Below are 26379 nucleotides of genomic sequence, written 5' to 3' on the forward strand. Positions count from 1 at the left end.
GAAATCATTCGTATCCGTATGTAGCGCGCCCACTTGGAAACCCATTAATCTTATTGGAATGTGAGATGGGGAAGCTCATACTTACGTCTATGCATTATGCTGTACACTACAGACTTTTTTTCTCCGTACTGATTAAGAAGCCGACCGAACTATCGGTCGACAAGTCAGTCTGCAGTCGGCGGGGGCTCTTAATTTCGTTTTTGCAGGTCGAACCGAAAAAATTTCAGTCGAGTTAACTCTTTTTTACAGTAATGCTTTTGAATCCGGACACTTTGCATTACATTCAATATCATACCACAGCCATAACATTTTTTTCATGTTGAATTTATGCGATTATTAGTTGCTAATATAGTTACTGATAGTTTCTTGATAGTTACTTATCAATCGCATTAATTCAACATGCAGAAAATGTTGTGGCTGCGGTATGGTATTAAATGTAACGTAAAGTGTCCGGATTCAAATACATTACTGTATACTTACTTCGATGTTATTCGTTTCTCTCTCAGGGTAAGCAACGAATATAATAAGGGTGGGGTTTAGATTCTATACATTTATGGTTTATAAAATGACGCTTCCTTTGCTTTCGTTCATTTCTTACTCTACTCTCGCACCGTGACGACTCGTTTGTTTGGGACCAAGTAGATAGATAGTTAGTCTTTCAGTGGTAAGGCACACGAAAGCAGCTCGGATAAGCGCACCAGCCGCAGGATAGGTGAAGAAGCCACATCGCTATCGACCGGGAACTTTGCGTGAAATTCATCGCTATCGGAAGTCGACCGAATTGCTGATCCGCAAGCTACCTTTGCAGCTTTTGGATCGTGGAATTGCTCAGGACTTCAAAACCGACTTGCGCTTCCAAAGTTCCGCGGTTATGACGCTGCAGGAGGCTTATTCGAAGATACAAATTTGTGTGCTATCCACGCAAAACGCGTCACATCATGCCCAAGGACATTCAGCTGGCCCATCGAATCCAAGGAGAGGGTGCTATATTAGCTTAGCATATAATCATCGGCCCTTTTCAGGGCTCCAAATTTGATGGATTAGAGTTTAGAAAAGTTTTTTGCAGGCCAAACTGAAACGAGAATTTTCGTTTGGATGCCATACAGCATCGAGAAAATTCCGGAAAGATCTAATCGTTGCTGAAAAATAATCTGCCAGTTCCCTGGGAATTGAAGAATACATCCATGCGAAAGAGTTTATTTTAATGTTTTCTAATTATATGGCGAACACAGCGACCAAATACATTTGATTTCGTAATTTTTCAATCAAGTGTAATTAGCTGGAAAGCTTCTGAAGATTATTCTTTCCCATCAGTAGGATATTTTCGTATCCAATATTGGATGCATAACATGAAAAACGGAAAATGTTTCGTATCGCGAAAATTATATAATTTTCAATCGATTATTGCTCAGTCGCCGAAATTTTCATACTCAGAGAGTTCATTCTCCTCTAGTTTGCCTTCCAAATTGCCATCGTAAACCACACCTTCTCTCGATTCAATCACGCACGAAAAGCATACTGAAATGATATTCTGGTGGTGAAACCGATTCATTTTTCGTGAGGCATCGTGCACAAATTACGTAACGCGATAAGGGGGGAGGGGGTAGATGTTGCGTTACTTTCTGCTTATTAGAGATAGGAAATTGCGTTACGAAAGGGGGGGGGGGAGAGGCGGTTCAAAATTCGGATTTTTAGCGTTACGTAATTTGTGCACGACGCCTGAGGACATCGACAAGACAACATCGTTACTGAACGAGCTGAACGGCGAGGGATCGAGGGATTCATTACCTGGCCTGACCTGACCTGAAATGCAATCAGTTTGTTTTAACTGTGAGGGAGCGCAGAAAAGCCGATGCTGATACTCTCGTGACCAAGAGAGTATCAGCATCGAAATACGGTTCCTCGGGAAGACATAGAAGCAGCCGCCACACACACACATACACGCGCGCAACTCTTTTCGTTTGCTGGTTATCGAGAGGAAACCTAGAAAGAAATGATCGTTGCTGAAAAATAATCTGCCAGTTCCCCTTGGAATTGAGAATTACATTCAAGCGAGTTTATTTTAATGTTTTCTATCCATATAATACTGCTACCACATACATTTGGTTTTGTGATTTGTCAATCAAGTGCAGTTAGCAGGAAAGCTTCTGAAGATTATTCTTCAGAACAAGGTTTTTTGTATCCAATATTGGATGCATAAAACCTTGAGTCTCCAACGTAACACTCTCGTTTTTGAAGTCACCCAAATATTTATTTATTCATTCATTCAGGATGGATTTAGATTCAACTTCAAACAAATGATCTCTAAATCAACGATAGTCCTACGTCGCCCTTGCGGTTATACCATAGATATAACCCACTTCCTGTTTTTATTTCTCTCTTCTCTGGGTAATGACGTAAAATCCTTGCTGCAACCAGGAACTGGCTGAGAGGGAGCCTTCGGATTCGTTTTTTTGCTACTATTACCCTTGGAATTAGACAATCTTCCGAGGGTCATTTTAGCTTTCTTACGGTGCACCATTGGTGAAGAGAGCTTTGTTTTTGATGATTCATCCTTTATTGAAGATTCTGGTGCAGCCGAAGTATGACCCTCATCAGAATCAGAATCCGATTCTTGAGATGACAAAACCGAAAATTGGTTTTCATTTTGAGCGGCTGATGCGGTCTTTAGCATTTCAGCATAAGTCCGCTTGGAGCGTCCAGCGATAGAACGCTTCACTTTATCGGAGTGCTGTTTGTACCTTGGGCACTCTTGTAGAGGGTGAGGATTCTCGCCACAGTGAATACATTTTTCCACTGTTTGAGTGCAAGAATCCTCACTATGTTTATCGCCACATTTGCCGCAACGAAATTTGTTGCCGCAGTGGCTAACCGAGTGTCCCAACTTTTTACATTTGGTACAATTATAAACCCGCGGTACAAACAGGCGCACTGGGAAAAAACATTTTCTACTTTCACATAGTTTGGGAGAACAGAACCTGCGAAAGTAACTCGAAAAGAGTGCGAGGGCTTATAAACTTTTTTATTTTCTTCCAAAGATGCTGAATGCAGATTTCTAACATCCAGGATCTTTACAAGATCTCCAATCATCGAGTTTTTGAAGGAACCCGACGCTTGTTTTAGTTCATCGACACTCAGACTCGCGTCGGTTACTACGCCTTCTATCTCCACTTCTCGAGAAGGGATGTAGATGTGATACTCCCTGTTAAAAACTTCGTGGTCAACAATCCTGTTGGCCACATCAAAAGTCGGTGCTTCTACACGCAGTTTGTCCGGTCTCTCTTTATGTATCGAGACGCCCTTATAATTACGCAGCAAATCTCTTGAAATATCAAGTGTTCTCAAAGCTTTTTCCTTGGGCCGAAAGAAAACAACCCATGGTGCCTTCGAGGACTGTTGATAATAACGCGTCCGCGCAACATTGGCATCAGCAGATGTCATAACGGTTGCGCAGACGGTGCGCAACCGCCTATGAAAACGAAAAAAAAACTCGCACGCACACACTCGCGCAAAAACTCAACTTAAAACTAACTTAGACTAAAAACTAGCTCAAATCAAAAATCTTCTTGAAAAAAAAACAATAATTTCGTAAAAAAAAAAAATTAATAAATAAAAACTCAATAAAAAAATTTAGTCTGATGAGTTCGAACAACTTGAACAACCCTATTCAGGGAGCTATACAACGCTGCACGCTACGGTATAAGCACAATAGCGAGACGGCAAAAACTATTCTATTGTACTTCTCTGTTTGATGTTTGGTGAAGATACAAATGTGACGCTCAATGGAACCAATTCACAGAACACCGGTCCAACGTCGCTGGAGAGGTGCTGCTTCCTCGCTGTTCCGGATGCGTTGGCACTTAACTTGTCACCAATGGGCGAAAGAAAAAAAAAACAACAACCAAAAATCACTTTGGCGGAGGGGGAAAAAAAACTTTCCAGCTTCGATATTGTAGCGGAGGACGGACAATGCGTGTCCGTCTTTTGCAAATAATCGACGAGGAATGAGTGTACTTTTGAATGTAGAGCCAGTTTGAGGCAACAGAGTCCGAAACAAAAATAAAGTTCTATAACTCTGTCATTGTTGAAATTCGAAAATATGCGTAGGATTTTTCTTACCAAATATGATCGTTTATCACCTCCTGAGATAATCTGGATAAATTTTTTTTTCGTGTGAGAAAGGTGTTTTGGGGATGAATCAAAAATCAAATTCCTCTTTTATTTTCAAAAATCAAAAAATACATGTAAAAAAAACAAATAAAAAAATTTTTTTGACTCGATTATATACAGGATTCGATCATATACAGTGAAAAGAAATCAAAAAATGTATATAATCGAGTCCGCACTGTACCACGGTCATCAGGATTCACACCCGATACAAGGTAAAGAAAATGTTCAACCAGTCACGGTTTTCTTGCTCCTCGACCACAATATTAGGAAACCTTCTAGCCGGGGCTGCTGCTGCCGCGGGAGCTGCGTCAGCGCCCGCCTCCGCAGCTGTCGCAGGTTGTGCTTGAGGTGTTCCAACAGCGGTTGTGGCAGTGGCAGTGCCCGAGGGTATATTTGATGAAGCAGCTGCGGATGCTGAAGTTTTCGCGCCCACTGCAATGCTGAGCATTGAAGAGCTTGCACAGCTTGGTATCGTGGATAGACTAGATGATCATTGATTGACAGGTGTTGGCACTGGTCCGGGATCGCCCTATTCGAAGTTATCGAAGCTGGAATGCTACCGGCTGCTGGCATTGGCGAGAGGTATGGGAAGCTGTCTACTTTTGCGCAGCTTGCGAATTAGCATTTTTCCCTGATTGTTGACAAAATTCCCTGATATTCACTGATTTTCAAGGGTTTTCCAGGAAGTCGACACCCTGGAAACGATTTATTTCTTTTTAGGTCCCTTCTATAGAGTTCTGATTGCTCCCGCAGACTGCCGACTTTCTCGGCCGATAGTTTGGTTGAGTTGGGTGGCTAGCGCGTACACCGGCCAACTAAACAGTCGGGCCGCCTCAGTTTATAATCGGGAAGTGCGTCAATCATTTTTATCGGCGAATACTGAATCGGTGTTATGCGCATACCTTTCCGTACTGATAAAAAAGCCGACAAAATGTTCGGTCAATGAAAAGACAGCAGTCTAGGGGTTCTAGCAGTTAATTGAGGTTAGTTACTTACGTTAAATTTCGTCTAGTGCTTTATCAGTAACTATCTGCGACCGCTTAACGCTCTAAAATTCAATAAGAAAAAATAAAAATCTAAATCTATATAGTTTTAAATGGTTTTACCTCTTATTCCAATGTATACGAATGTGCAATGAATTATTTCCTGCAGAAATTTTAACTTTCATAACCGTTTGCCGTTTTTGTTTTTGTTATAGTTTCACAGTTGTCTGACTGCTGCGATGAAAGTTCGAATTCGAAATTCACCGCCCTTTAGGATTGCGTAAGGTAAAATGCAATCCCAGTCTACTTTGTTATGCAAAATTGGTCCCAACAAATGGTGTCGACAACGGTACCGATATCGTGCCATTTTGCAATGATTCTGTAGACCTACCCAAGATAAGTGAAGTGGAAGGTAAAACGTAATGTCAGAATTGCCGTTCGGACGTATCCCGTAAGTTTGAACTTATTTACATTGATGGTATCCAATCAACACTAAACATTAACTACAGTTTCGCCGGCACGGTTGATTGCCGTTATGAACCAGCACAAAACACAAAGCTGCAAATTATACGCCAGTGGCGGTACCACGATCAAAGCATTCCTTGAATCACATTAGCCGAGCCAGCTGGCGGAAGCATATGCATAAAGGTTACTAGGTAACAATTTTCAACGACAACTGTTTATTTATTATACTTCTTCAAATACCTTCGACGAAATCAAATGTAACCATATCAACGTAAGTAATAACATAAACAAATCCAAACTTTTCGTCTTGCCATTCCTCATACGTCTTTTCTAAATAGTGTAAATTATGAGCCACCTGTTAACTCCACCATCTTGGACCTACCCTTCGTATTTGACAACCAATTATGAGCCAACATTGGGCCAATCTGGCACCGCGTCGACCACACGCAAAACTGCTCGACCCTTATTATGGCTCTGTTTCTTTTCAAGGAAATGAAAATAGAATGTAATGAAAGAAATACTGTTGATAAAAAATATATATTTTATTTCTAGAAAAAGCAATTTACACTTAAATACAATTGCAACTTGAAATACAATGTACATCTAAATATATATTCATGTTAAAAGTATGTGTAGTATATAATAATATTGATGTGAATGCCTGCTGTTGGTGGAGCGGTGGAAGGCAATGCGGGATTAACCTGAAAATAAATAAAATAATTAATACGAAAGTATATTATACGTTAGAGATAATAGGAACGATAACAAAAACGATTCCTTGGTCTAGAAAAAACCAGAAACAAGGAACCGTTTTTACTATTAGGTCGATTCCGTTCATAACAAAAAACATGAAAACTATGCAACAAAAATAAATCATTGTACTGTATCACTGTATTTACTATGATGCCTGTTGAAGCTGGAGCAATAAAAGGCAATGTGAAATTAACCTGAAATAAAAATAATAAATAGTATACATGTATATAAAATATTATAGCCTATAGAAACGATATTATTTTTATCATATTACCGGAATAAATATTCGTTATCAGATAACAAATATTTATTCCGGTCACATCCCTAGATACGGGAAAAATATCCGGCACAATTATTTTAATAATTCAACTGCCTCTATGTCTCTGCCGACCAATACAACAGATTTTTCTGATAGAACAGTGAAATAAACTTACTCACCTGTCCTATCTGTCTACTCTGCAGTTCGGGAGTTCGATCAAGCCAATCTGAAACGAATTAAATTGAGTTTAAACTGAAAATAAAAGCAATTTTTAATACTTACAAAAATCGTTTCTCTTTCCAAAAACTGTTGTGTTGTGTTTTGACAGTTCAATGAGGAAAAAAAAGGCTGCTGTGATTGGCGATCTAACGTACAAATCTACACCTAGGCGGCGCTGCTGTGAAAGTGATGATGGTTTTAAATTTTGCCATGTGAGCTTATGGAAGGTTTGTAGTTTTTTCCATAAATTCCAATGTTATAATCATAAAAGATTATTTGATTGCGATGAGTTTGGAAGAAATTTAATTCTGCGCAATTTTATATATAACATGTTATTTATTTACCTCTTTCAGTAGTGAAAATTATAAAAATATTGACAATGGTTGAATTAAAGAAGGAAATTCGAGAGCACAATCAAACACAAGTAGAAAAATGCACGATTCCTGCATGTGAGAACTACCTTGGAAAGCCCGGAAGTAAAATATACGTGATTTGTTTTTGAGTTTTAGGTTACATTAGCATCATTTTCTTAGTTCAAAAACAAAATCCAGATGTCCCACCGATCGTTTACGTTTTGCGTTAGATCGCCAATAGCGATTCGCTCAATTCGTGTACTTTTGTAGCACTTTTCGTCACTTGGTCGACACTGTGCTTATAACCGCTCGAAAATATAGGAATCTGGGAAACTATTCGAACTCGAACGGATTGGAATCCAATCGCCGTTCGTGAACCGGAATGAGGGTGGTAGTTCTGATACTCATTTAACCATTTGTCGATGCATTTCCTGTTTGTTCTACAAATGATTACTATTATAATATAAAATCATCATTAGACAGTTTTCGTTCAATATGTTTCTGCGATATCGGAAAAAATCTCTTATTTCATCAAATAAAATAAATATTCGATACGTTAGAGTAAATTTTCATTCATAATTTTGATTTTGAAAGCCGGTTTATTCCACCTGAATATCCATCACTATTTTCGCCTCCCAATGAAAGCACACGTAGCTTAATGCCGTCTACTCGAATATACTCTTCAAAATCAGAATCCGAATTGGATTACGATTCCAATAATACAAAAGCAAAAGCAGCAGGTTTTCCTTTTTCATAGTCTTTATTTTTAGATTTTCTAAAACTATACTCGGAACTTGACAGTTTAGTATAGTTGTATTGGTGAACCCGAGTGCCAACCCGTGAAACATCTCAGTGCGAAACTAACAGCTTTCGGGGCGAACTAGTGCGACACTGAGTGCGAAACTGAGTGAATAAAAAAACGTTTTGACAGCAATTAGTGCGGCACTGGGGTTTTTTTTGTCCCATTTATTTATTTCAGGCTCATTGGCATTTTAGCTGTAACAGAGCCGAATTTTAATCGTGTACATGTCACATATTTATCATATCTATAATTAGCACATTACACAGTTGCCATTTTTCGGCGTTAGAGTATTCCCTTCTATACCATTCCATATGGTACACACATTTACACAGTAGCAGCCATTTAGGCGTAAGAGTTTTCTATCTGTTCTTCCATTATCCAGTTAGACCGGACAGCGGAGACAGTTGATTGATCATTGTTGAGTTATTTATAGAACAGCAGCCCGATGTGTCTTGCAGAGCAGAGCAGTTGTATGGATGAATCGATCATATTTCGACCGTGGATCGATCTCCATCGCTGATGATTGTTGCGTGGACGTAGTTATTCTGTAACAACACAAAGATGGTCAATGGGGGCCCTGAGTTTCGAACTCATGATCGATCGCTTACTAAGCGAACGCGCAACCAATGTGGCTACGGAGGCCCCCGGCACTGGGGTTGAAACTGAACAAAAACGAACAAAACACTGAATTCGTCAATTGACGAATTTACGTTAGATTTACAGCCAGATGTGTAGGGGCCGATACGAGAAGGATTTGCAGTATTTTTAGCGCAAAACACCCTATTCATCGTTTACTTAGTCGAAAAAAATTAAAGTTCGCCAAACCGGGAAATTTGAAGATAAATTCTGATTTTTCTAGAAAATTTGAACAAGTTCCGGAAATAAGTTCAAATTTTCTAGAAAAATCAGAATTTATCTTCAAATTTCCCGGTTTCATGTATTCTTTACACGCTGAAAAGGTTAGAAAATCATCATTTCACAATGTGCTATGTATATTACGAGGAATGGCTTGTTATAAGTATTGTAACTTTAATGTTTTTCAACTAAGTAAACGATGAATAGGGTGTTTTGCGCTAAAAACACAGCAAATCCTTCTCGTATCGGCCCCTACATTATCAATAATATCAGCCAATTTGATATCGATTTCATCGCAAATATCCATAGAATCAATAACCGGTATGCATTATCAAACTTAAAATTTTCGAAGATTATCTATGACTTTGGTCAAATCGCGTGTTGAAACCATCGTATATATACAAAACTCCAACTTTCTTACCATATACTGAAAAAATTCAACGGGTGAAATGAATCTAAATTGAAATAAAATGAATAATCACCACCGAATCTTGCTTTTCAGTGCGTAAAAAAAACAAGCAGCCTCACTTTTGTAATTCTGAGTTCTAATGTAGGTGTCGCATGAGCTGATTCAGCTTTGCGTAAATTCGTCAATTGAAAGAGTTGATCTGGGAGAAAGTAAAGGAAAACTGGAATTCATTCGATAACCGCCATTGCAGCCGCGAGGATGGAGAAAAGAATTGTTAGAAAATCCTTTGATTAAAAGTACATTTTAAATTATATATATTATATGATTTATTCTTTAACTTTTGGATATCCGAAATCATTACATCTGGTGACGAGATTGGTGGAAAAAATAGTAAGCATACGTCGCTATTAATCATGGAAAATATCGAGAAAAAGTGCTGCTGAAGTGCATAGTAGGGCGTGGCTCCACTTAACCGGGATAAGAGGTTGGGCCTGATTCTCGAATACACTTCACGGTGGGAACGAAATAAACGGCACGCCATTGAACTACGTTTTACGAGTTGGTGAAGCGAAGATAATGATGAGTTTTCAGGCAGAATGAGCACTTTTCAAATAAAAAATCATCAATGAAAATTAACTTCTTCGTATCAAACTGGTATTCAATGTGAGTGGAAAACTTTTGTTTTCTTCATGTGATATAATAATCTCAAACAAAAATTTCATCTGAAGATAATTTGATATTATAATGATAAATTTAGTGGGAAACTAATCTCGTATCCAGATGTCGACACTGTACCGTTGTCATCGCGAATACGTTTCATTCCGGGCCTGATTCTCGAATACACTACGAATACACTTCACGGTGGAAACGGTATGAAACGCATTCGCGATGACAACGGTACGGTGTCGACATCTGGATGCGAGATTAGTTTCCCACTAAATTTATCATTATAATATCAAATTATCTTCAGATGAAATTTTTGTATGGGATTATTATACCACATGAAGAAAACAAAGTTTTCCAGAGTTCCGATCGGGCAGTCGTCGGATGCAGACGCATTTTAGTTCGCTCCACGTTTGGTTTTTTCTTCGTCGTGCAACATGTTCAAACGTGTTTCGGTTTCATCCACCGTGAGAGAATTTGTCAAATGTCGGTTGATTTTCGCGAGTGTCTTCAAAAAGTAGTTGTTCAGAAAGGCTGAAAGTGTATTTTTTTCCGTTTTATCGCCCAATTGCCCAATTTATCGAACCGGCTCAGACTTGTTCGCGCGTTTTCTCTCCATCAGGATTAGTGCGAAGTGTTTTTGTGTGTATATGTCGTAGTTCATTTATCACCGCGGAAAAAACTGCAGGCGTTATGCCACATCGTGAGCTAAATGCTTCTCTTCATTCTTTTATTTTGACGTAGGACTACGTCTTTCATTTCTATACCGGGGTGTAAAATCAAAGTTTCGAAAACGAAAGCGTTACGCCGGAGACCGAGATTTTGAGCATTAATAGCTCCTAAACAACTGAACGACATGGTATGATAAACACTTCATTCGAATGATAAAATGTCTACACGTTTTATACTTGTTACTTTCTGATCCAAAAACTTGTTTCAATAGTCTTAAATTTGCTTTCAAAATAGGCTATTGAAATCACCAATCGGTATATAAGCGAGCGCCGCTCGGAAATCCACTCAGTTCAAATTGAACAGCGATTGGAGCATGTTGTCGCTATTGTGGTGAAGCTCTTCGTTTAAGCGCGTTAAGCGCGGATGAACGGTGTCACCAAGAGCCTGTTTGTGCACCTTAGGCCAGAAGGGAATCCATCAGGAGGAGAGTGATGCCACAAACGGTTCCCCGGGAAGATCTCGAAGCAGCCGCTACACACACATACACGCGCGGAATTCTTTCCGTTTGGATGCCATTCAGCATCGAGAAAGATCCGGAAAATAATCTGCCAGTTCCTCTGGGAATTTAAAAATACATTCATGTGAAAGAGTTTATTTTAATGTTTTCTATCCATGTAACACTGTGACCAAATATGTTTCAATCAAGTGTTATTAACAGATGGTTATCGTGTTAGCATTAACCACTGGTGGGCTTCCAGTATCGAGGAAAATGTGGAAATATCTAATCGTTACTGAAAATAATCTGCCAGTTCCTCTTGGAATTTAAAATTACATTCATGTGAAAGAGTTTATTTGAATGTTTTCTATCCATGTAACACTGTGACCAAATTCATTTGGTTTTGTGATTTTTCAATCAATCGCAATTAACAGGATAGCTTCTGAAGATTATTCTTCCCTATCAGTAGGATATTTCCGTATCCAATATTGTATGCGCCCGCAATCGATTATTGCTCAGTCGCCGAAAGTTCCGAGCTCAGAGAGTTCATTCCCCTCTAGTTTGCCTTCCAAATTGCCATCGTAAACCACGCCTTCTCTCGATTCAATCACGCACAAAAAGCATACTTAAGCGATATTCTGGTGGTGAGACGCATTCATTTTTCGTGAGTACATCGACAAGACAACATCGTTGCTGAGGGTGCTGGTCGGCGAAGGATCGAGATCTGCCCTGAAACGCAAGCAGTTTGTTTGAAACTGTGAGGGAGCACAGAGAAGCCTATCCTTCAGGAGAAGATAAGGTGACCATCGAAGCAGCCGCTACACACACACATACGCGCACGGAATTCTTTCCGTTTGGATGCCATTCAGCATCGAGAAAGATCCGGAAAATAATCTACCAGTTCCTCTGGGAATTTAAAATTACATTCATGTGAAAAAGTTTATTTTAATGTTTTCTATCCATGTAACACTGTGACCAAATACATTTGGTTTTGTGATTTTTCAATCAATCGCAATTAACAGGATAGCTTCTGAAGATTATTCTTCCCCATCAGTAGGATATTTCCGTATCCAATATTGGATGCATAAAACCTTGTGCCTCCAACGTAACGCTCTCGTTTTCGAAGTCCCCCAAATATTCATTCATTCAAAATGAATTCAGATTCAACTTCAAACAAATGATATCTAAACCAACGATAGTCCTACGTCACCCTTGCGGTTATACCATAGATATAACCCACTTCCTGTTTTTTTTTCATAAAGATTTGGATGCGATATAAGGTGCAAGTCCCTTTGTGGGGAGGTGGGTCCACAAGTGTCGTGTACAGTGGGACCTCTATTCTTGTGTTTTGAATTCCCCTTTTTCCCTTTATAATGGGTTCACCCAATAATTATAGCGATATCCAGTATACATATTTTATATAGACGGAAAGTTTTTTTTAATTATCGCCCCATTCACGCATGATGGCGTTGGAGACTATTCGTGTCGCTGTGTTCTTAATCGTCCCGCTCTCTGTGTTGATAGGCGACGTTCCTCTCTTAGACGTGTATGTGTGTGTAAGGTGGTTTGTTTTGTAGATGACTGATGCTTCTCGTGTTTGAGAGTAGCAAGAGCGGAGTAATACAATGTGTTGCTGGCGGGGCTGAACCGATCGGATGGCGGCAAAGTTTCCTCTTCTCCTTTTCATTCTCATAACTGAAAGTGTATGTGTCGAGAGGGGTTTTTTGTTGTAGTGCTAAAGAAAACTGTTCTTCTCAAGTTCTCTCTTCTCTTCTACAGCAAAATTCTCTTTTCTCTCAGACATACATTACACGGGTTTCATTTGGTTTGCACTGGCAGCCGCACCGTTGCAATTCTGTGTAGCCATTTACTTGGTGTTGGTGCGCAGCTGTTCAGCGTTTTTGATTGCTCTCATCACTTATCCTCAGTGTTTGTGCAAGCTTTCTTTTTTCTATTTCTCGAGTTCATCGCTGGTATTTTTTGACGTAGGACTACGTCTAACCGGGAGATATAGGGGGTGAAATGGAAATCTAGGCACTGAACAAGTAGGAAAAAATGCAAGATTTGGAACGCTTATAACTCGAGCATTTCTCAATAGATCGCAAAGGTTTTTTCATCAATTGATAGGAAATATATCTACGCATCTATCATAACGAATAACATTTCATTTTTCTTGAGATAAATAATTGAATAATTGTGAAATATCAAGCATTGTCCAAATGCACTATGTGCCCATTTTTGATTGGTCCATTTTGTGCTCCTCAAATCGTACCGACCAAAACGGGCAACCACAGCAGCAGCGAAATACAATGAAGCACGATTGGAAAGGAAAAAGAAAAAAATGAACGAAACATTGGTCGCAGTCTCACACATGCGTAATTCTCGAGCCAGCCAGTCAGCTTAAAAATCCCCGCTCCGCTGCCGTAACGATCATTCTTTGTGTGGACACCGACTGGACAACATCGTTGCTGGACGAGCTGGACGGCGAGGGTTCGAGTGCCTTTCTCAAGGCAAGAGGGCGGAGGTGGTAGCGCTGGAGTAGAGTAATAGAGTAGAGTAGAGTTTTCAAAGGGCCTTTCTCAAGGCTAGAGACGAATGAACTGCAAAAGTTTAAAGTCTCTATAATACAATACCTTCCTTCCTTCCTTCCGTAACGATAATTCTCATTCAAACCGTACACCACATCGTTTCGCATCACATCACATCATCAAACTAACACAAGCAGCCATGTCTGGACATGGCAAAGGAGGAAAAGTGAAAGGAAAGGCAAAATCCCGCTCGAACCGTGTTGGACTGCAGTTTCCCGTAGGTGTATTCGCCAATTGCTCCGCAAGGGTAGCTAGGCCGAGCGCGTTAGTATCAGTGCACCAGTCCACCTAGCAGCCGTTATAGAGTTTCGGCTGCCGAAGTGATCGAGTTGGCTGGCAAAACTGCTCGCGCTTTGGTTCGGTGGACATCAAGACCTCAACAGGCAGACTCAGAAGAAAAAAAGTTTGTTGTTTATACAAACTGCTTTGGTGGCAAATCGAAAACAAGGCGGCATCGAGGGTGTTCGAAATGGCTTTTTTTTTCAAAACCACGAGTACTAAGTTTTCTAAATTGGAACCATTCCATAAAACACGGCGCTTATCAGGGCCATTAAACCTTTCAAAAAAGAGTTTACGAAATACAGTTCAATGCTTTCTAAAACAATATCCACAATAATAATAAAACACAAATTGATTTTTTCATAATCCTGTTTTTCAGGATATGATGAGTATGAGAATTTGGCAGTTGTTCTGAGCTTATTGATGGTTGGGGACTTTTCCGATTATTCAATTTTCACCAATTCTTAAATTGTTTCCAGATTGAAAACTTATTCGACATTTAGCTAATTGGACGGTCATGTAATGCGACATATTTAGTTGTACATTTTTGTAAACATAGAGTACAGGGTCCAAATTATGACCCCACATTGAAAGTCGACACTGTACCCCTGTCATCGCAAATGCAAAATTCAATTACAGGTTAAAATCGCCTCCAATGCGACACTGAGCGGTGCTTCGGCACGTCGCATTAAATGTAATTTACTGTACAACATGTCACAAGCTGGATGGGAAGAAATTTTCCAACTGTGAAATATGTGGCGAGTGGTAAACGCAATCGCAAACAGGAAGGTTTAGCCGAACAAGATGGGGATATCGAATAATAACAGAACAATAAACTCTTTAGATTAAAGTACAAAACGCGCGGATCCGCTGAAAAATATATCATTCTTTTTCAAAACGTAAATCAGTGTGGTTGTATGGCATCGTTTCACATCACAATATACCTAATAGCGGTTATAGAATTTCGGCCGCCGGAGTGCTCGAGTTGGCTTGCAAAGCTGCTCACGACAATAAGAAAACCCGTCTACAGAACAGAGCACATTCGGTTCGGTGGCAACAACTAGTTTCAGCGAGTGGCAAACGCAATCGCAAAACGGCAGCAGGTAGGAGAAGGAAAAAAATTGTTTATACAGACTGCTTTGGTGGCAAAACCAGTCTAACATTTTACTACTTAAATTGGGACTTTCTCTATTAGGCAGCAGACTACTCAACTCTAGGTTCGAATAACTAATGATTTATTGTTCTGATTTCATATCAGCGAGACCCATAGAGAACGCTCGGGCATCGATGTGGAGGGTCGATGCCATTGCTGACACAGCGTGTCAATTGCGCGTGGATGTTTAATTTACCAGTCGGCGCAATTTGACACCATGATAAAATAATCAACCGTAGCAACAATGTTGCATCGGTTGGCGACTTACAGTGTCGCTCAAAAGTGTTCACCACACCTTCCCCCTTTCGGAAGAAGAATGTAGCATAGCAAATTATTCGTGATTTGAATTTTAGTTGAGGTTCTCTAGGAATTTCGCTGATGATAATACAAAGGTTTACATTTTTGTTCTTATACACCTAAAATATATTGACCATGATTATTTCGAAAAATTTAAAATTTATTATTTATATTTCGTAGGGAATATTTGTCCCTGAATGGATTTGAATAAATGAATGACCTTTCCTTCCCTCTTTCAAAAGTAAATTTTAAATTTTCTCATTTATAGTTTTATAATTCTATTTTTATGTACTTTCATTTGTTTTCCCTGTGCCAAATCTTCCACATCACAGTTGCATCCTTCTACTTTTACTATTTTAAAGGGACCTATATAGAATGGGTCCAATTTTTTGCGATTTTCGTTAGTAATATATATTAAATCTCCTACAGATACATTGATTGGATTCAGATTTACATTCAAATTTTCAGTTCTTAATCTTTTTTGTTCAATTAATTTGTTTCGAGCTTCTGAATGACTTTTTTGTAACTTAAATTTCATTTCATTGTAGTACTGATCAAGGTTATAGATTGGTTCTATTTTTGTATTAAAGAGGTCTTGAGGTAAATTTGGTTTTCGTGCAAAAACTAACTCAAATGGTGCATATTGTGTGTCCGTATGTGGGGTTGTATTATATACAAAAGCGTAAAAGTTAATCCAGTCATCCCAGTCGTTATGATGTTCATTGGAGAACGATCTCAGATACTCATTAAGGCATCTATGATTTCTCTCCAAAGCACCGATAGACTGAGGATGATATGCGGTTGAAAATGTTTGTTTGAAATTTAATATTTTACCGATCTGACAAAGTACTTCATTGCAATATTCAGTACCTCTGTCCGATCTTAGTTCTAAAAAGTTTCCGTATGTCAAAATAAAGTTTTCCACTAATGCACGAGCAATGGTATTAGCTTCCTTATTTTGAATTGGTATTAGAACTATAAATTTTGTGAGATCGCACTGCAATGTAATACAATAACGATTATTTTTTCCTGATTTAGGCAATGGCCCGACAGTATCTATCGAAATAACATCAAATGCTCTTACTGGAGTAGTTGTAACAATTGATGCTTCTTTCGTTTTTTTCGTTATTTTGTTCGTTTTACAAAACTCACAGGCCTTTATGAATTTTGCTATAGAACTCTTCATTCCATGCCAGGCATATAGATCACGTAGTTTTAGGTAAAGTCTATGTTGACCTATGTGACCACCGATAGAACTGTTATGAAAATCATGTAAGATTTTCTCGATTTCCTCTCTATTTTGTATATATCTTGGAGGTCTGTATAGAAAAAATTCAAAATTTTTCGTTTGTTTAGTGGCAATTTCTTTGAATTTTTCCACTGTTATTAATGAAAACATTGTATCATTTAATGGTATAGCTATCCTTTTTTCATTTATATTCATCATAATTCCATTTAGCTCTGAAAGAGCAGACTCTAGTGTCTGACTTCCATTTAGTAAGCATTCTTTATTTATCTCAATTGTAACAAATGTTTTCTTTAAGTTTGCGCTTTTTATTTTTATGTGTATGACGTCGTCTTTTATTTCGGTTAATATCTTTTTCATAACCCTAATTGGTTGTAAATTTTCGATTTCACGCACAAGAAGTTGATCAGGCTTCTCGACTTGTATAATCGGTTTGTTTTGTTTTGCTGTTTCATTTTTCCTACTCATGGACCTTGTGTTTACCACGAGCATTGTTTTGTTTTTCAGGTCGTCAGATGACACGATTCTTGAGAGTGCATCTGCGCCTACATTGTCTTTTCCTTTGATATGTACTATGTCAAAATCGTAATCCTCGAGATCAAGACGCATTTGTGTTAACTTTTTGGTAGGTTCCTTCATTCCAAAAAGAAAGACAAGGGGTCGATGATCCGTTTTGATTGTGAATTTTCTACCATACAAATATGGCTTGAAATGATTGATAGCCCAATGTATGGCAATCATTTCCTGCAATATTGTTGGCTTTTTAGAATCTGCTTTGTTCAATGCTTTACTTGCATAGGCTATTGGCAGATCATGTCCGTCTACTTCTTGAGATAAGACTGCTCCACAAGCTGTGTTGGAAGCGTCTGTGGTCAGAATAAATTTCTTTGAAAAGTCAGGGTAACTTAAAATTGGTGGAGATAATAGGTTTTCTCTGAGTTGTTCCAAAGATGTTTGGCGTTCATCATTCCAAATAAAAGTTGAATTTTTCTTTAACAATTCGTTTAATGGTTTTGCTATCTTCGCGAAGTTTGGAACAAACTTACGATAGTAATTACAAAAAGCAACGAATCTACGAACTTCGTCCGCATTCGTTGGTACTGGATAATTTTGTATAACATTAAATTTTGTGTCATCAGGAAGTATTCCCTGATCAGAAATTTTATGGCCTAAGTACGTTACTTCTGTTTTAAAGAATTGGCATTTTTCCGGATTGAGTTTCAAATTGTATTGTCTCAATCGTTCAAACACTTTAGTCAGATTTTTAATGTGATGATTTGTAGAACATCCAATAACTACAATATCATCGATATAAACAAATGCACATTCTGGCGTCAATCCTGCCATGGCGATAGTCATCATGCGCTGAAAACTGTTTGGGCTTATATTCAAGCCAAACGGTAAGCGCGTGAAGGCGTAGTGCCCGGATGACGTAGAAAACGCAGTGTATTTCTTAGATTCTGGGTCCAACGGGATTTGGTGGAATCCTGCCATCAGGTCCAAGGTGCTAAAATATTTAGCCCTTCCTAACTGATCCAAAATTGTGTCGATTCTTGGAAGTGGAAATCTGTCGGCTAAAATTTTCTTGTTTAGCTGTCTGAAATCCACGACCATCCTCCATTTTTTATCATCAGTGTTCGATTTTTTGGGCACCAATAAAATTGGTGAGTTATAAGCCGATACTGAATGTTCGATTATTTTGTTTTCCAGTAATTTATTCACTTGACCTTCAATTTCGGAATTTTGTGCGTGTATACTCCTATAATTTGGAATATATACGGGCACATTGTCCGACAATTCGATGTTTTGAGTGTAGAAGTTATTTGTGGTCAAATAATCTTCTCCCAACGCAAAAATGTCATTATATTCTTCTATCAATGTCTCAAAATGTTTACTAGCGTATGTTGGTATTTCAGTAAAGTCAATTTTTTGTTTTATTTCATCCGATCTCTGTTTAATTTCGGTATTTTTATTTATATTAGCTATAATGAAATCATTCAATGGTTTAACTATGGGTTTAAAATTAAGAATAAGAACTGGTTTATCCGTAGTATTAATAAATTTAACATATGTCGTTTTCGGAGATACTAAAGTGTTCCCACAAAAAATTCCGTTCTGAATTTCCTGTGCACACACTAAAGCATCGTCTTCAAGTTTTAAATTTGGGATACGGCGAATAACTTCGCATCTTTCCGGAAGCAGTATTCCTTCATTAAGATTATCTTCAATTGGAATATTAACTTCTATATTATTAAACGTAAAATTTAAAATCCAATATTCATAGTTAATGCTACACTTATATTGTGATAAAAAATCTCTTCCCAATATTCCTTCAGTGCATATTGGGAAATCGTTATTGACCAATTGAAATCTATGATTCAATTTTAATACATTCTGAAATTTCAATGTAGTAATCGTTGAAGCTACAGTTTCCAATTTTTCACCGGATATACCAGAAATTATACATTTATTAGTTCTATCTACTATTTGATTATTAACTACCTTACCTATTTTGAAAATTGAAATGTCAGCCCCTGAGTCAATCATGAAAGTACACGTTGAATTGGCCATTTCAACGTATGCCTTCACAAAATTTGATGCAGTTGCATTTATTGTGAAAAGCTTCGGGGTTGACCTAAAAAATTTTGCTGTGGTGGTTGTTGCTGCTGCTGAAATTGGAATGGAGGTTGTTGGCACTGGTTCCAATTTTGCACATTCTGCGCATTTTGTGGTACTGGTGCCATACCATTTCCAGTTTCTGCAGTTGCGTAAAATATGCGTGGTTGCATGAATCCACGTCCATATCCTCTTTGCGATCCCCTACCACGTTGATTTTGAAAATTTCTTTGATTGTCGTATTGCTGGAAATTTCCTCTGCCGCGACGATTGAAAAAACCGCCACGGTTACTGAAATTATTTTGAGCATAAAAATTTCTATTCCCACGGTTTTGATTTCTACCGCGTCCCCGTTGTAAATGGCCACGACGGGTATACATTATTTGCGAGTTTTGATTCGCAGATGATGCTCCCTCGTTTTCAATCACCTTTTCTATCGCATCAGTTAAGGACGAAAATTGTCCCGCTTTTAGCAAGAGCTTGGTTTCACTGGACCTAACTCCGGTGCAAAGTGCTTTTACTCCCTGTTTAACAGCCATTTTGCAGGCCGTTTCAGTGGGAATATTTTCCGATATGTATGCTTTTTCCAACAGGAACACTAAGTTTTCGACTTCGTTGGTAAATTTATTGATATCACCAATCTGCTTCGTTTCTTGTAGTTTTGCTACAAAAACATCAGGAGATTTTTTCATTCCACAACATGTCTTAAGCTTATTTATTATTTCTTCAGTGTTTTGTGGTCTGTCTCCGACAGCTGCTCGAGCTTTCCCGGTTAGTCGAGTTTTAATAAATCTGATTACCGTCTCTTTCGCTGCTGATTTTTGTGCAGCTGTTGCATCAGCGAATTCCGATTCCACGCTGTCTGCAAACAGCGCAACAGAATCAATAAATTGATTCATCCCTTCCGGGTTTCCCTCATAGGTTTGGACGATAGCTGTTCCCAGCTTAATGTCCACCTTCGGGGTAGCCATTTTATTTTTCTTAAACAATTGGTTAAATGCTATTATTATTTTTACTAACGTCGTAAATTTTAATAACTGTTTTGCGGAATCAAGTTTGGAATTAATCAATACTTGAATACCGCCGAATAAATCTCTGGCCTCTAACACAATTTCCCTCTGCTCGTGATGTTCATAATCATCGAGCAGATATAAAATTGTGTTATAGACCTGTCTGGCATATTCTCTTTTGGCGAGTAAAGTATTCCTCAGGTATTTTCTGTTAGGACTCTTTTTTAGATTTATGTATATAGTTTTCAATTCGTTTAACAAACTTCGTTCCTCACTTTTCAATTTCTTCAGCATTGGCGAGGTGGAAAAATTTGGCACTTATTTAAGAAAATGAAACAAATGAAGGTACTTACATTGAATTCTTCATTTAATTTATCTTTTTCACTGATATGTGTTAATTAATCTATAATTCATATATAAGTGTTCATTGCACCACCGTCGCTCCGTTTCGCCGATGTTCATGTAGTAAAATTCTAGCAGCGTATGGAATGCGGCTCTCTGCGATTCATTCAAAAGATTGTTGCGAAGATATTCCAAGCATTTGTCACTCCGTTTCGCCGATGTTCACACGGGGCCGTCCCGCCTGTCGCCTGCTTCGTGGTTCTCGTATCCGTTTCGATTAGTGGCTTCAAGTCGGATTCTTTACAGCCGTTGTGCACTGAGTGGATATTTTCGGAACCCAGTGCTGGTGATGAAGGACAGACATAGTGGTGTAATTTGGTGCACGGGCGCGTTCTCGCGGCTTCGTCGGCAGACTGTATGCTGCTGGAAGACTGCTTCCACTTCCATATACAATTCAGGAGCACTGGCGCCCCACAGTTCATTAGGCAGCTCTTTCCCCTGTTCGCCACTCAGGACATTGTTCACTTAACACTTCAACATTAAAGAGGGATCCAGTAATACCACTTGAAAGTCAAGAAAAGCTAACATGTAGCGCATTGTCGCTACAGTCCACTGTCCAACACTAAATTCACTGAATTTTCATGAGGAAATCACATCCTCCCGCCAGCGACACTTCGAGGCACGGTGCAAAACAGCAGAACCGTCTCGCCCGCAGAACACTCTCACTCTAATAGTGAGGCTGCCACAGTCGCCATCTAACATTTTACTACTTAAATTGGGACTTTCTCTATTAGGCAGCAGACTACTCAACTCTAGGTTCGAATAACTAATGATTTATTGTTCTGATTTCATATCAGCGAGACCCATAGAGAACGCTCGGGCATCGATGTGGAGGGTCGATGCCATTGCTGACACAGCGTGTCAATTGCGCGTGGATGTTTAATTTACCAGTCGGCGCAATTTGACACCATGATAAAATAATCAACCGTAGCAACAATGTTGCATCGGTTGGCGACTTACAGTGTCGCTCAAAAGTGTTCACCACACCAGCCACCGTAAAACACGGCGCTTTTCAGGGCCATTAAACCTTTCAAAGAAGACTTATTAAAAGTTTTCACAATACCAAAGCATTCTAAAGTGACATAATATGACATATAATATAAACTGATTGATCATTCAGTTTTCACAAACCCATGCATGGTTTCCGAATTAAAAGTGGCTTCAAATTACAACACATTGTATGCAGGATGGCATTGACGAATTTTCTCGGTAGCAACAACTGCTTTCTTTGGTTGATAACTGATGTTGAAAATTGACTGACGTTACATCTGCATTGTATAGAAACATAACTAAGGAGCAACATGATGAGCTATGTATTTCCTGCTGCTCTGTTCTTATTTTAAAGGACTTTAATCCTGTGTTAATTTACTGTTGGTTTTTCAGAACGCTTATAGCTCGTTTAATTATCGACAGATCGTAGTGTTCGTCTCCAAAACCTCAGTTCTTTTTCATTTCTACGAGGGTCACTATTTATATTTCGGTAATTGGCAACACTGATGTCATGTGAGTCCATCTGACGGTTCCATCGTAAAGTTTGACATTTTTGACGATATACGTACTCAGAACATTTTGTCATACGGACGCTATTTGTTCATTTTATATTTAGTTGAAAGTTTGGTCTCGGCAAAAAAATGGAACTGAATCGTGAACATTTTTGTGCGATGATTTTTTACGACTTTCGACGTGGATTATCACAACAAGAGTGCGTCAATCAACTTAATTTGACTTTTGGCGATGAAGCTCCATCAAAAACCACTGTGTATCGCTGGTATAGTGAATTCAATCGTGGTCGTAGTTCGCTGTCCGACGAGTTTCGTGAAGGTCGTCCAAAATCGACTGTACTGCCAGAAAACATCGATGCTGTGCACGAAATGATTAAGCAAGATCGTCATGTAACCTATTGTGAGATTGAGGCATCCCTAAGCATTAGTTCCACCAGCATATATGCGATTTTACATGAACACTTAGTTGTGCGAAAATTATGTTCACGTTGGATCCCACATAATTTGACAATCGCTAAAAAAAAGGCTCGTGTCGATTGGAATAAATGCTTTGAAAATTGGTTTAATTTTAGAGGCGAATGAACTGCAAAGTTTAAAGCCTCTTAAAAACAAAGAAGATAAGATTGGTTTAAGCGCATGCAAAAGTGTATCGATCATCGTGGAGAGTACTTTGAAAAACAATAAAAATATATTCGCAGCTTAACTATTTGTTTTTGTTCCTATTCCCGAAATATAAATAGTGACCCTCGTATTTACTTTGTTTGCGGAGATACAAATCTTACAATTCATTCGTCTACGAAACCACAGTTTAGGGTACGGTAATGTGCTGAATAGTGAAATATATGATAGTGAATGAGCTGATGACCACCTATGCATTCCCTATCACAGCCATCATTTTGATTGTACGATATGTGCATACGCCAAAAGAAGCCCGGCGTTGAACATTTAATAAGTACAAAGCCTTCAGAAAAAAATCAAGAATCAACTATGAGATAGTGAGAAAAAATTGAGAAAGTTGGTAAAAAAAAAAGCAAAAACACAACACAAAAGGTTCTTTTCAGAACCGCCAACATGTTCATAAAGAGTAAACAGTAAACTAATCCATTTTTCAGGTAGATAGGTCGGTATTCACCTAGGAGAAGGAAATAAAACAATATATTTTAAATATATATTTAGCAAAAGCTGTCCCCTTTGTATCGCCATTCTTTGTGTGGACACCGACTGGACAACATCGTTGCTGGACGGGCTGGACGGCGAGGGATCGAGTGCCTTTCTCAAGGCAAGAGGGCGGAGGTGGTAGCGCTGGAGTAAAGTAGAGTAGAGTTTTCAAAGGGCCTTTCTCAAGGCTAGAGACGAATGAACTGCAAAAGTTTAAATTCTCTATAATACAATACCTTCCTTCCCTTTGTATAGTCCTGCGTCACTCCGGTTATGTCCCCGACATTACCCACCCGTCTTTTTTCTTTTCAATATATGTTTTTGTTTCTTTCGTTTAGGGATGATTCAATCCATCGTTGTTTATCTGATGTATTGTGCGGATAGTGCCTGATAGCGAGCGTCACTTCGCGTTGGGGACGAGATGATTTGTATGCAAGGTTAAATACACTTCGCTTTGTTTTCGCAGTGGGGTGGTGTTCGTAGTCAGACCCATGGTTCAATTATGTTGGAGATTTTTAATTTCAGAATTTCATAATCTTAGTCAGAAGACTCTATCTTTAGTTTTCATTTGAAGTAAGTTAGCTAGTTTAAAGAATTTATGCATTTATATTAGTTTTTGGCTCCCGGTTTTTCAATTCCAGCCACTAAATTGAGTTTATAAACTCAGATTATAGGTTTTTCATTCGTTTAGTTCTCTTGGTTACCTTCTCAAGTTTCCGTAACATAACTCCCCGCCATCGTTATTAGAGTACGATACAGAGTACGCGGAATGAATAACTAAATATATCACCCGTCTTATTGTTTCCACAGGAATTTAGATGCGTACGTACGATAAAATAACAAATATATAGCCAGTCCAATCATATTAACAGGTTTTCCTTTTCGGGATACTTAAAGATAATCTTCGCCGCGTGTTATGACTTATAAGTCTTTCAGAATTTTGTTTCATCGAGTGGTCGATAGTTCGCCTATACATAATCACATCACTTACCGCAGTGAATCCTGATTTTTCTTAACCATTCCCACTAACAACTATCCTTTCCATGATAAACGCTAGGGAACCACACTATAGAGGCGACCCTTCTGGCCTTCGGGCGGCGAATATCATACTAACATTCCTTCCCTTCCCCTGGTGACTGTAAGGACGTGGCCGGCGTCGTTATTGACCATTTAAAGCTCGATTCACTGGAATTGCACAACGAGAATGATTTGCTAGTCCCAAGCGTCATTCTGTGTGTTCTTTGTGCAATTTGGTTGGTTCAGGTCAATCACGGAGAGCAACTACGAATTGTACAGTCTACCCAAGCTCAAGCTCAAGCTCAAGCTCACATGAAGAAAACAAAGTTTTCCACTCACATTGAATACCAGTTTGATACGAAGAAGATAATTTTCATTAATGATTTTTTATTTGAAAAGTGCTCATTCTGCCTGAAAACTCATCATTATCTTCGACACTTCACTAACTCGTAAAACGTAGTTCAATAGCGTGCCGTTATTGTCGTTTCCACCGTGAAGTGTATTCGAGAATCAGGGCCTCCGTTTCCACCGTGAAGTGTATTCGTAGTGTATTCGAGAATCAGGCCCGTTATGTTTATGTGTAATGTATAATCGCATATAAATAATTGTACAATAATCATGCAGTTTTTTTTGTGAAGAAGGTGGAGATCTTCATAGAAACCCGGTCGCCATGTTCACTGGGTAATGTGAGATTCTTACTCACTAAAATCACCTCCTGTGCCCCGTGCCTTTTCCTCCCCAGGACCACCTATCGGTATTACTTCAGGGGGAGACAGTGCTCACGCACTCATTTTATTGGGCCATTCTCTGGTCTTCTCTCTCCATTTGCGTTGAAGCTCTGGCATTATCAACGTAATCGCTTTTGTTACTGAATTCTACGTACTCTCGTCGCGACACATTTTTTGGGTCACATTACTCTCGTTGATTTCGACACCAGATGCGAGAATTTCAGAGCGTTCTTGGTCGAATCGAGGACATTCGAACACTACGTGGTACGGAGTTTCTACAATGAGTGCACACTGGGGGCAGTGGGGTGAGTTCGCGTGTCCGAATCTGTGGAGATATTCCCGGAAACAACCATGACCTGACAGGAACTGCGTCAGCTGGAAGCTCGTTCCTCCGTGATTTCTGGTAATCCACTTGGCTATGTTCGGAATCAGCCTGTGGTTTCATCTTTTGAGGTGTTGTTCCACTCTTGCTGCCACTTCCTCAACGAATCACTTCTTGCTAGTTTTCGATCATCTCTGGTATTCTGTTCAGTTGAAGCACGTTCTTTATAGCACGAGTTGTCTTCCGCCAGAACAATATCAATGGGAATCATTCCCGCTATGACACATACAGCTTCCATGGATATGCATTCACTACTCTCATCGCCATAGCTCTGTAGGCTCTGTTCAGCAGCGTTCTGTTTTGTTTATTGTTGATCGCTGCCACCCAGGCTGGACCACCATATCTGAGTATCGATGTGGATACGCTAGCCAGACGTCGCCTTTTACTGCTACTATTCCAGTCATTATTCGGCATGATTCTGGCTATCGCCGTTATGGCCTTTGCCGTCTTCTTGCAGGCATAGTTGACATGACTCCTGAAGTTAAGTCGGCCGTCTATGATCACACCCAAGTACTTAAGCTCCCGTTTGGAGTCAATGGTGGTGTCCCCCACGGTAATTTCCTCTCTTTGTACATCCCTGCAGTTGCTGACCAGTATAATTTCCGTCTTGGGATGCATTATCTGCAGTTTTGCCTCGAGCATCCTGCTCTCTATCGTTCTTATCGCCTCGGTAGCTAGCGCCTCCACTTCCAGTGTTTCGCCCGCTATTGTTAGAGAGGTATCATCGGCGAACCCGATGGTGTTGACGTCTTTCGGCAATTTTTCTATCGTACATCCCGTTTCAAAGAGTTTGACCCAGGATGGAGCCCTGGGGAACACCTGCAGTTATATTGAATGCTTTTTCTACCTTTCCTACGTTATAGAGCAGGATTCTGTTCTCAAAGCAACTCTTCAGGATCGCG

General features: G+C 39.2%; 2 long non-coding RNA genes across 2 annotated transcripts; both read right to left on the reverse strand.

Moving 5' to 3' along the window:
• Positions 1-4220: 4220 nt before the first annotated feature.
• LOC129779291 (uncharacterized) lies at positions 4221-5383 on the reverse strand. Its single transcript, XR_008743616.1, has 3 exons — positions 5277-5383; positions 5167-5218; positions 4221-4865 (listed from the first exon to the last, which is right to left on the reverse strand). It is a non-coding gene; the product is annotated as an uncharacterized LOC129779291 (long non-coding RNA).
• A 753-nt stretch (positions 5384-6136) lies between these two features.
• LOC129779189 (uncharacterized) lies at positions 6137-6952 on the reverse strand. The gene is made up of 4 exons (XR_008743582.1): positions 6913-6952; positions 6810-6856; positions 6518-6565; positions 6137-6319 (listed from the first exon to the last, which is right to left on the reverse strand). It is a non-coding gene; the product is annotated as an uncharacterized LOC129779189 (long non-coding RNA).
• Positions 6953-26379: the final 19427 nt, after the last annotated feature.

This window comes from Toxorhynchites rutilus, chromosome 3, assembly GCF_029784135.1.
Source record: "Toxorhynchites rutilus septentrionalis strain SRP chromosome 3, ASM2978413v1, whole genome shotgun sequence".
Lineage (NCBI taxonomy): Eukaryota > Metazoa > Arthropoda > Insecta > Diptera > Culicidae > Toxorhynchites > Toxorhynchites rutilus.